Source organism: the organism of the source record quoted next, unplaced genomic scaffold (assembly GCF_019419815.1).
Source record: "Pyrus x bretschneideri cultivar Hongxiangsu unplaced genomic scaffold, Pyrus_bretschneideri_v1 Contig13, whole genome shotgun sequence".
NCBI classification, from domain to species: domain Eukaryota; kingdom Viridiplantae; phylum Streptophyta; class Magnoliopsida; order Rosales; family Rosaceae; genus Pyrus; species Pyrus x bretschneideri.
Genome location: NW_025999424.1, coordinates 3,887,894 through 3,899,497, shown reverse-complemented (window position 1 = coordinate 3,899,497; position 11,604 = coordinate 3,887,894). Strand labels below are relative to the sequence as shown.

The 11,604-nt window shown below is 37.8% G+C and overlaps 1 long non-coding RNA gene and 1 pseudogene across 1 annotated transcript; both read left to right on the top strand.

The window, feature by feature from the left end:
* The first annotated feature begins 285 nt into the window (after positions 1–285).
* On the top strand, positions 286–1,831 carry LOC125474693. The gene is made up of 2 exons (XR_007256136.1): positions 286–712; positions 810–1,831. It is a non-coding gene; the product is annotated as an uncharacterized LOC125474693 (long non-coding RNA).
* A 1,929-nt stretch (positions 1,832–3,760) lies between these two features.
* Positions 3,761–5,419, top strand: LOC125474862 (annotated as a pseudogene).
* The last annotated feature ends 6,185 nt before the right edge of the window (positions 5,420–11,604 follow it).

Sequence of the window (11,604 nt, the reverse complement as noted above, 5' to 3'; positions counted from 1 at the left end):
TTAAAAAGTTAATAACTTCAAAAATAAAATTTCTCACCACTTAGAGCACTTCCACCCCTAACACAAATGTGCCAGCACCCAGCGCATTTATCCACTCAGTGAACAGTGTTAGACCCCAATGAAAAGTAATAGACCAAATGCATCTCCACCCCTAACAAAAAATAGCCTAATCAATTTTATTAAAATATCATTTTTTATTACAAAATAATATAAATAATAATTTTACTAAAAAAAAGATAAGTCAAGAACCTCCACGGTTCCGCTAGAACCCTCTATACTCTCCCTCTACATCCCCAACCGGTTCTCTTTCTCTCTTCCTCTCTCTATCTATTTTTTCTCCCTCTCTCTCTTTTCCAGCTTACTCCCGTGAGCTCTCCTTCTCATTCCTCTTCAAAACCTGCAACAAATCAAACACAAAATATTATTTTTGTAATCCCTGGAGCTCAAGGAACCCAACCATGGCCTTGCATACGGCATCGGTGCATGGTGCGAGGTCCTACCATTGAAGCCGAGAGCTTAAGCTCTCAATCTCTAACCCAAGTGATGTTTCTATCACTGTATTGTGTTATTGAACTTTAAATCATGTTGTGTTGCAATTTTGTGTGGTTAATTCGAGGGCTTAATTCCTTGCATGTGATTCCGACAAAGGAAAACAGACAACTTCGACGAGTTCAAGGTCCAATCTCGGTGAAATCTCTTGCATTTCACCTGGGTAAGTTCTCAATCCTATTCTTATGGTTTCTAACATATAAATCATGTTGGAAACCTTTGTGTTGATGTAAACATGTTGTCAGTGCATTTTTTTTCAGATTTTTTGACGAACTCGGGCCATCACTTTTAGGCCATTTGCCTTCTCCCTCCGTGGCTCCTTTCATCCCTGACGTCAGCATGGCGTCATACGGGCCGGTCCCAAGGTCTATCAATTTTGGGCTGGCCTAGAAACCAGCTTGGGCTAGGTGCCAAGCTATCATGTGGGCTAGATAGACTTCCCTAGGTGCCAGGCAATTTTTTTAGCTGTGTGCCGGCCTATCCCACCCCCGATGGAAGTGCTCTTATATAAAAACAGGTGAACTGCTAATTTAGTCCCTGAATTATCACCTCAGTGAAAATTAGGTCCCTAAACTTTTTTTTTCAGAAAAATCAATCATTGAATTATAAAAATCTACCAATTACATCGCTAATATTATATTCAAAGCTACTATATTCAATTTTTTGTTAATTTAAGTCACGTTACTTGCATGTAGTACACAATGAATGGTAGATTGGTAATTTTTCATATAGAAATAGTGTATGAAGTTAATTTTGGAGGGTAATCAATTGATAGTTCTTCATAAGAAATAGTGTAAGTTAACGTTGGAGAGTAAATTAGATGTTAGATTCGCAACTATATGAAATGTTAAGGGCTTATAGGCGAGAAAATAACGGTATTACACTCTAAAGTGTGTAAAGTGACTTCAGTTAATGAAAAATTGGATAAAATAGCTCTGAATATAATAGTATGGATGCAATTAGCAATTTTTAATGAATTTAGGGACTTATTTTACCCAAAAAATAATTCAGGGACCTAATTTTCACTGAGATGATAATTTAGGGACTAAATCGGTACTTCACCCCATAAAAACACATGGTATGCCACTCTTGTTCTAATCATAAAGAAAAATTTCTCTGGAGATAGGGCGTTTGTGCCTTTCCGCTTTTATTTCTTGTTGTACCTTCTTTGTTTGCTTAAAGAATGACTTTTGGAAGGAAAAAATGATATACGAACATTGTTTGTAATTTTTTTATATTTTAATTTATTATCATTAAGGGAAAGGAAGAGAGTTCAATACTATTACATTAATTTTGATTTTTTTTTTAAAGAAGGAGTTCAAATTTGAACAAATGGATGGAAACCCAAAATCCTCATTCACATATGATTGAAGAGAAGCTGTGCCACATAAACCTTTATCTAATATTATCCCATGTTTTCTTAATAAAAAAATAAAAAAAAAAAAGAAAAAAAGAAAAAAAGCTTAATTGGATTATTAGTTCCTGTGGTGATAGGATATTTAGAAAATAACTCTTGTGAAAAAAACTAGGATTTAAGCTACTGTGGGGAAGTCTGTTAGGATTTAAGCACAAAATTGAAAATTTCGTGAACTTTCTATTATTTATTAGCATGTGAGACTTATGTGCTAACAATTAACGGAGAGTTCTGAAATTTTCAATTTTGTGCTTAAATCCTAACAGATTTCACCATAGGAGCTTAAATCCTAATTTTTTTCACCACAAAAGCTATCTTCTAACCATCTTATCGCCAAACAGAACTATTAATCAGTTATATTATTACATCATGACTCACCGACACTCATACAAAATTAGGTGAGACTTCTAGCTCAATGATCTGCTATCTCACTAAAATTAGGTGAGACTTGTGGCTCAATGATCTGCTATTTCTTCCATATTAATTTTAATTTTGCAATGTTTTTTTTTTATCAAGAAAAAAATTTATTAAAGACAAACCTCTAGTACAACCCTTATCAATACAATCGAAAGTAAGGGCATTGACCGCAGCAAAAGGCAAGCAATGATCCCAAATATGAGGATTCACAATCGACAAACCAAAGTGAGCTAAGACATCCGTAACAAAGTTTACCTCCCGGTAAATTTGCCTTCATACAACCCGGTTGGAGCAAGCCAGACTATGGGTATCCTCAAAGATAGTTTTAATCCTCCAGAGAACCTCCCAGTTACATTGCACCGCCTCAATAACAATGCAATCTTAAACTAAATATTTTTTTTCAACTAAACGCAAAAGAAAATGAAACATGAACTTGTTTCATTTTAAAAATCTAATTTTAAAATGGTTATTCACGGGATGAAGAGATCAATATTGTCACATCCCAGTCTCGGTCTGCGTAACACGATATTGTCTGTTTTTGCTCTCGTCCGAACTCACTTAACTTCGGAGTTTCGATGGAATCCGAAACCAATGAGCTCCCAAAAGGTCTTGTGCTATATATAGAGGTGGGCATTTACATATAAAGCATAAAGGATCCTCTCTCTCCTGGACGATATGAGATCTAACAAATATCCATCTTCTTCTTTTTTTTCTTTTTTATTTTTTATTCTTTCATTATTCAAATATTTTTAATTCATAGGGCAATGTTTATTTAGACTTGTAGACCAATTATGTGCCACATCCGTACATTATATAATTTTTGACAAAATTATAACCGAATGATAACATGGATTTACAACTTATTTTTCAAAAACTACAATCATCGATTTTCAATTTCAAAATGACTTTTTGATCGGTGGGTCTATTTTAGAGACACTATGCTATAAATAAATTAAAAAAAAAAAAAAAAAAGCAAAGATGAAATATGGACGTGTTATTTCAGTTGTGCCACATACATCATTGTCCAATTTTATCCATGTTTTAAAAAAAAAAAAAATATATATATATATATTTTATCATGACTCGTGACGTTAAGTGCGACTTGTGGTAGAGGAGAGATTTTCCAGTGTAACTGCCACATGAGGTATTGCTTCACGTATCTCTATATAAACGGTGAGTTATATGTGTTAAAAGGCTAGTAACTTAAAAATTAAAAATTTTCACCATTTTCATAAAAACATATGGTGTACCATCTGTATTTCTGTCACATTTAAAAATTTTTCGTGGCATAGAATGTTGCAACTGTTTATTGATTATAAAACATTTTTTTATTAATAAAAATAAAAACAGATTTCTTTTATTATATATTAAACGATCCATCAAGCTCTACACCATCCATCCCCCAACAGCAATGGCAGACGCAAACAAATCAATGAAATTAGTTGAAATTTGCAAAGTTGCTCCACAATATGTAGATCAAGAGTTCTCTCTTCCACTAACTTTCTTCGACATACTTTGGTTAAAGTTTCCATCCGTCCAACGCCTTTACTTCTACGAAATAGTGTCTTCCCCAAAAAACTCGTTCTTCTTCGATTCTATACTTCCAAAGCTCAAAACCTCGCTATCTCTTACCCTCCACCACTTTCCACCTTTAGCAGGAAACATCACTTGGCCCCAAGACTCCCCTAAACCAATTCTCAGTTACCTCCGAGGGACGCCGTTTCGGTCACTGTAGCCGAGTCCGATGCTGATTTCCACCACCTAGTTTCAAGCAACAGCTTTAACATTGAAGCCAAAGAATACCATCCTCTCGTGCCCCGATTGGAAGTTTGTCACGAAAAAGCCGCAGCACTTGCATTGCAAATCACTCTCTTCCCAAACAACGGCTTTTCTATTGGAACATCCGTGCACCATGCTGCCCTAGACGGCAAGATGTCAACCATGTTTGTGAAATCATGGGCTTACATATGTAAACACGCGTCCGATTTGGTACCAGACCAGCTCAAACCATTTTACGACCGAAGCGTCATCCCTGACCCGACCAGGATCGACTTAATTTATTCGAACCACTTTCTAAATATGGATTTGGAGCGACCCAACAATCGTAGCTTGATGCCTTTCCAATTTAAAGCTCCACAACCAGACTCGGTTCGAGGGTGCTTCCAATTCACACCGACCAAAATTGAAGCAATAAGGCAGTTGGTGAAAGAGAAGAAACAACAACAACAATCGATTCATTTGTCCAGGTTTTGTCTCACATATGCGTATGCATGGGTTTGCATAGTCAAGGCAGAGGAAATAAAATCCGAAAAAATACAATTGGCTATTGCTGTGGATTGTAGGTCCCGTTTGGACCCAAAAATATCTGAAAATTATTTTGGTAATTGCATAGGCGGACGTGTAGTAGTTGTAGAAAGAGAGGGCATATTTGGAAAAGACGGGCTGGTTGTGGCTGTAACTGCAATTAGTGAAGCCCTAGAAGGTTTAGATAATCCGCTGCTGGATGGGGCGGAGGCTTGGATAGAATATATTCAACCACAGGCCGATAAGCTTATTTCGGTTGCTGGTTCACACCGGTTTAGGGTTTATGATACTGATTTTGGATGGGGAAGGCCAAGGAAGTGCGACTTCATTTCGAATGATAGGACTGGGGCTATCTCTTTCTCAGACAGTAAAGATGGCGATGGAAGTATTGAGATTGGGGTTGTTTTGAATAAACAATGTATGGAGATTTTTGCTTCCCTATATGCTAACGGGCTTGAAGACCTTTGAAGCCATGTTTTTGAAACCATCCTGTCGGAGATCGGTTAATACCCTCAGCCTGGAAAAGACGAAAGCCGCAAATTGTCACTTTAATAAAGGTGATTGTTTATATTATGAAAAATCATTTAGTTTATAAATTTTGTCTCTTTAACATTACCCTTTCAAGAGCCTATAATAATTTGCAAATGTAATGCAATTAATGTTTAATTTTTATACATATAGTTATTTATGTAAATTATTTGTGTCCATCTCCAATATATTAAATATTTTTACAAATTGCATTGTACTAGTGGTAGAAAGTAATTATGCTTATAGTATATATTTTCGTGCGGATCTGATCTTCATTGATTCATTTCTCCATAACAACTAATTATTTAATTCACTAATGATGTCGCTCTACACACACCCCTCCAAACACACCTTTCACATGTGGGGTTATTTAACCTTAAGACATAAACAACGCATGTTGAATGACGTAAAAATACGTGAGTTAATATTAAAATCAACTCGTGAGTGAACTTACACGATACTTTTTTGGAAAATTGAAATTCTACAGTACAATTCTTCTTTATATATTAAATTTCTTTATATTTTGTGTAGCGTAAATAAGAAGATATTTGCACTTGATAAAAAGTGAGTATTTTTCTCACCTCCCTTAATTATAGAATATGCTAATCACCCATCTTATAGCTTAACATGTGCCCCGCTAACTAACTAAAGTTATTTTTTTTAATTACTTACTTTATTTTAATTTTGAAACATATTTAAAATTTAAAACTAAACATAAAATATTAAGAAAATTAAATATTGGGCCCCACTACCAACCCGCCTTCTCACCCTTTCTTCCCCACTCATCCGTCTTCCCCCATTCTTTCCTCCATCCTCCTCCTTCCCCTCTGAAATAAAGCAAAAAATAAAACAAAAACAAATCCACCGAGCTTCAAATTCGCCATCAGCCAATCCCGACGGCTAGACCAGCGGCGAGTGGACTATGACGGCTGTTCTATCACTTCCATCGCCGAAACGACTTCCAGTGTTCGCCTGCACAAATCTAACTCGGTTCTCATGAAGAAAACCATGGCTGTGGAAACAGCAAGAACAATAATAAACTAATTAAATCTGATAAATTTTTAATTGCAGCAGTAACAGTGCCAAAACCAGCAACGACCATTTGTTCTTCTGTATCCCATCCATGGATTCGCTGGCTTCCCCATCAATCTCTTACGATTTCATGAATGAACTTCATATACTGTGAGTTTCGAATTCGAGGATTTGCAGACTCCGATCTGCAACGGCAAGAACAATAATAGCGAAGTATCGAAGTTTAAATCTGATAAATTTTTAATTACAGCAGTAGTTGAAAAAAAAAAAAGATATCCACATATTTATTTTTACTTTTTTTTTTTTTTTATAATTTTCAATCATCGAATTGGATGAATAAAAAAGATTAAATAATAAAAATCAACAAGAGATATTGGATAAGTAAAAAGATTTGTATGGATATCACATCCTTTGAAAAAATAATGGGAGGGGAACATGTTTATATAGGTACCGTTTGGTACGTGGGAAGGGACGGAACAGAGTGGGACAAGGCATTCCGTCCCACATTTGGTGCGCCTAAACCGAGTGGAACGAGTTGTTTCACGGAACGAGTTTTGGATGAATTTTCGTTCCACCTCACCCCCCTGGAACGACTCGTTCCACATCCGTGGAACTCAAAATTATAACCTCTCTGTCTCCTTCTTCTTCCTCCTTGTTTCCATCAGAGGGCATCTTTGCTCCCGCTCCATTCTGTTCCGTCGTGTCCTGTCCCGTCCCGTTCCGTTCCGTCCTGTCCCGTCCCGTCCCATTTCGTTCTGTTCCGTCCCGTCTGCATACCAAACGATACCATAAGGCACATCATCCCTTCTCCGTTGGTCGATGTGGTGATGTTACAATCTATCCCCCTTAGAGGTCCAATGTCCTCGTCGGCATACTCGCACCACACGGCAGAGTAGCTCTGATACCATTCAGTCACATCCAAGACCGACTCCGCCATAGCACGATATTGTCCACTTTAGGTCCATTCCCTCTCGATTTTGTTTCTGGTAACTCACGAGCAACTTCCCAGTGGGTCACCCATCCTGAGATTGCTCTCGCCTGAACTTGGTTAATTTCGTAGTTCTAATAGAACCCGAAGCCAATGAGTTCCCAAAAGGTCTCGTGCTATAGAGAGGGGAGCATATACATATAAGACACATCACCCCATCTCCGTTGGTTGATGTGGGATGTTATAATATGTCACATCCGAGTCTTAACTCTGCCGTATCACGATATTATCCGTTTTGGGCCCCGACCACGTCCTCACAGTTTTGTTTCTGGGCACTCACACGAGAACTTCCCAGTGGGTCGCCCATCCTATGATTGCTCTAACCCAAACACGCTTAACTTCAGAGTTCCTATGGAATCCGAAGCCAGTGAGTTCCCAAAAGGCACACTATTATCCGTTTTGGGCCCCACCCACGCCCTCACAGTTTTATTTCTAGGAACTCACACGAGAACTTCCCAGTAGGTCACCCATTTGGGGATTGCTTTAACCCAAACTCACTTAACTTAGGAGTTCCTATGCAATTCGAAACTAGTGAGTTCCCAAAATGCCTCGTGCTATATGGAGGTGGGCATGTACATATATAAGGCACATCACCCCATCTCCGTTGGTCAATGTGGGATGGTACATACACCATAATTATGATGATGAGCAAAAATGCTCCACATATTTTATAATGATACTTAAATTTGATGGCAATGGAATTTAGAAGTTCACGCATGTGACGCACATTATCATGTTTGAATTTAATAACGATGCTCGTAACTTGCAAGACTTATGGTCCCAAAAAATAAAAACTGATTCACCAAACCATAGGACATTATCTGCATCATTTATAAAATGTTAACTTGTTTTACATTCTCCATTACCAATATGCAAGATCTAAAAGTGGTTGAGATTTACAATAATGTGGTATTCCTCTTTATTTGTAACTGAGATGTCTTAAGTTTGATTTTCGTTAAAGGAAAATTTGAACCACATTATTGTTAGCTCATTATGAGGCTAAGGCTACCTCATCTCATTTCGTGTAAATAAAATCGTTTGTTAAAAAAAAAAAAGAGATTTCTAATAAAGTATTAAATTTTCTTCATTATTTTATGTTTAGTTTTAAAATTTAAATATGTTTTAAATTATAATAAAGTAATTAAATAAAAAGTTAACTTTGATTAGTCAGCGAAACACATGGTAAGTTATAAGATGTGTGGTGAGCATAACCTATACTTAAATATATAAGCAAAAATACTCACTCATAAAAATTGGTTGACAAAATCTCAAATTTGCCTTCTTTTAGCAGGAGCATTTTTGTTCACCACCATAAATTACAGTGTATGCTCACCATACACTTAATTATTTCTCACGTGTCTTATCATTTAACCTTGGTTAATTTTTTTCAAAATCAAAAAAGTAACATTTAATATAAAAGTTAACCAGATTTAAATAAACTAACACGTAACAAATGATTAGGTGTATAATAAACATACACTGTCACATCCCAAATCGGCCTCGTAAGAGCAGGGTATTGTTCGCTTTGGGCTTACCATTCCCTCACGATTTTGTATCTAGGAACTCACGAACAACTTCTCAGTGGGTCATCCATCTTAGGATTGCTCTTGTCCGAATTCGCTTAACTTCGAAATTCTGATGGAACCCGAAGCCTGTGAGTTCCGAAAATGCCTCGTGCTATAGGGAGGAGAACATGTACATATAAGGCACTTCACCCCTCTCCGTTAGTCGATATGGTGATGTTACAATCCACCCCGTTAGGGGCCCGATGTCCTCGTTGGCACACTCACACCACACGGCGAGTGGCTCTAATACCATTCAGTTACATCCCAGACCGGCTCTGCCGTAGCACGGTATTATCCACTTTGGGCCCATTCCTTTATAGTTTTGTTTCTAGGAACTCACGAGCAACTTCCCAGTGGGTCCCCCATCATGGGATGACTCTCGCCCGAATTTGCTTGACTTCGGAGTTCTAATGGAACCCGAAGTCAGTGAGTTCCCAAAAGGCCTCGTGCTATAGGGAATGGAGCATGTACATATAAGGCACATCACCCCCTCTCCGTTGGTTGATGTGGGATGTTACAATATGTCACATCCCAATCTTGACTCCGCTGTAGCACGATATTGTCTGTTTTGGGCCCCAGCCACGCCCCTACAGTTTTGTTTCTGGGAACTCACTGAGAACTTTCCAGTGGGTCACCTATCCTAGGATTGCTCTTAGCCCAAACTCATTTAACTTCAGAGTTCCTATGGAATCTGAAGACAGTGAGTTCCCAAAAAACACGATATTGTCCGCTTTGGACCCCGGCCATGCCCTCATGGTTTTGTTTCTGGGAACTCACACGAGAACTTCCCAGTAGGTCACCCATCCTAGGATTGCTCTAGCCTAAACTCACTTAACATCGGAGTTCCTATGGAATTTGAAGCCAGTGAGTTCCCAAAAGGCTTTATGTTATATGGAGGTGAGCATGTACATATAAGGCACATCACCCCCTTTCCGTTGGTTGATGTGGGATGCTACATACACCATAATTATGATGATGAACAAAAATGCTCCACATATTTTATAGAGTGATACTTAAATTTGATGTCAGTGGAATTTAGAAGTTCACGCATGTGACGCACTGTAACATCCCACATCGTCCAAGGGAGTGGATTCTATAAGCCTTATATGTATATTCCCATCTCTACCTAGCACGAGGCCTTTTGTGAGCTCACTGGTTTCGAGTTCCATTGGAACTCTGAAGTTAAGCGAGTTCGCGCGAGAGCAATCTCATGATGGGTGACCCACTGGGAAGTTCTCGTGTGAGTTCCCAGAAACAAAATCATGAAGGCATGGTCGGGGCCCAAAGAGGACAATATCGTGCTACGGTAGAGTCAGACCGGGATTATGGTGGGGGCCTGGACCAGGATGTGACACACACATTATCATGTTTGAATTTAATAACGGTGCTCGTAACTTGCAAGACTTATAGTCCCAAAAAATAAAAATTGATTCACCACACCATAGGACATTATCTACATCAATTATAAAATGTTAACTTGTTTTATATTCTCCATTACCAATATGCAAGATCTAAAAGTGGTTGAGATTTACAATAATGTGGTATTCCTTTTTATTTGTAAGTGAGATGTCTTAAGTTTGATTTTCGTTAAAAGAAAATTTGAACCACATTATTGTTAGCTCATTATGAGGCTAAGGCTACCTCATCTCATTTCATGTAAATAATATCGTTTGTTGAAAAAAAAATTTGAGATTTATAATAAAATATTAAATTTTCTTAATTATTTTATGTTTAGTTTTAAAATTTAAATATGTTTTAAATTTATAATAAAGTAATTAAATAAAAAGTTAACTTTGATTAGTCAGCAGAACACATAGCAAGTTATAAGATGTGTGGTGAGCATACCCTATACTTAAATATATAAGCAAAAATACTCCCTCATAAAAATTGGTTGACAAAATCTCAAATTGCCTTATTTTATCGGGAGCATTTTTGTTCACCACTATAAATTATGGTGTATGCTCACCATACACTTAATTATTTGTCACGTGTCTTATCATTTAACCTTGGTTAATTTTTTTCAAAATTAAAAAAGTAACATTTAATATAAAAGTTAACTAGAGTTAAATAAAATAACACATGACTAATGATTAGGAGTATAAGAAACATACATTGTCACATCCCAAACCAGCTCCGCCGTAACACGATATTGTCCACTTTGGGCTTATCATTCCCTTATGGTTTGGTTTCTGGGAACTCACGAGCAACTTCCCAGTGGGTCGCCTATCCTGCGATTACTCTCGACTGAATTCGCTTAAATTTAGAGTTCCAATGGAACCTGAAGTCAGTGAGTTCCAAAAGGCCTCGTGCTATAGAGAAGGGAGCATGTACATATAAAGCACATCACCCCTTCTCCGTTGGTTGATTTGGTGATGTTACAATCCACCCTTCTTAGGGGCCCGACGTTCTCATCGGCACACTCGCACCACATGGCAGAGTGGCTCTGATACCATTCAGTCACAACCAAAACTGGCTCCGCCGTAGCACGATATTGTCTGCTTTGGGCCCATTCCCTCATGGTTTTGTTTCTGGGAACTCATGAGTAACTTCCCAGTGGGTCACCCATCTTAGGATTATTCTTGCCCAAACATGCTTAACTTCGGAGTTCTAATGGAACCCGAAGGCAATGAGTTCCCAAAAGACCTTGTGCTATAGGGAGGGGAGTATGTACATACAAGACACATCACCCCCTCTTTGTTGGTCGATGTGAGATGTTATAATATGTCACATCCCAATCTTAACTCCGCTATAGCAAAATATTGTTTGTTTTGGGCCTCGGCCACACCCTCAAAGTTTTGTTTCTGGGA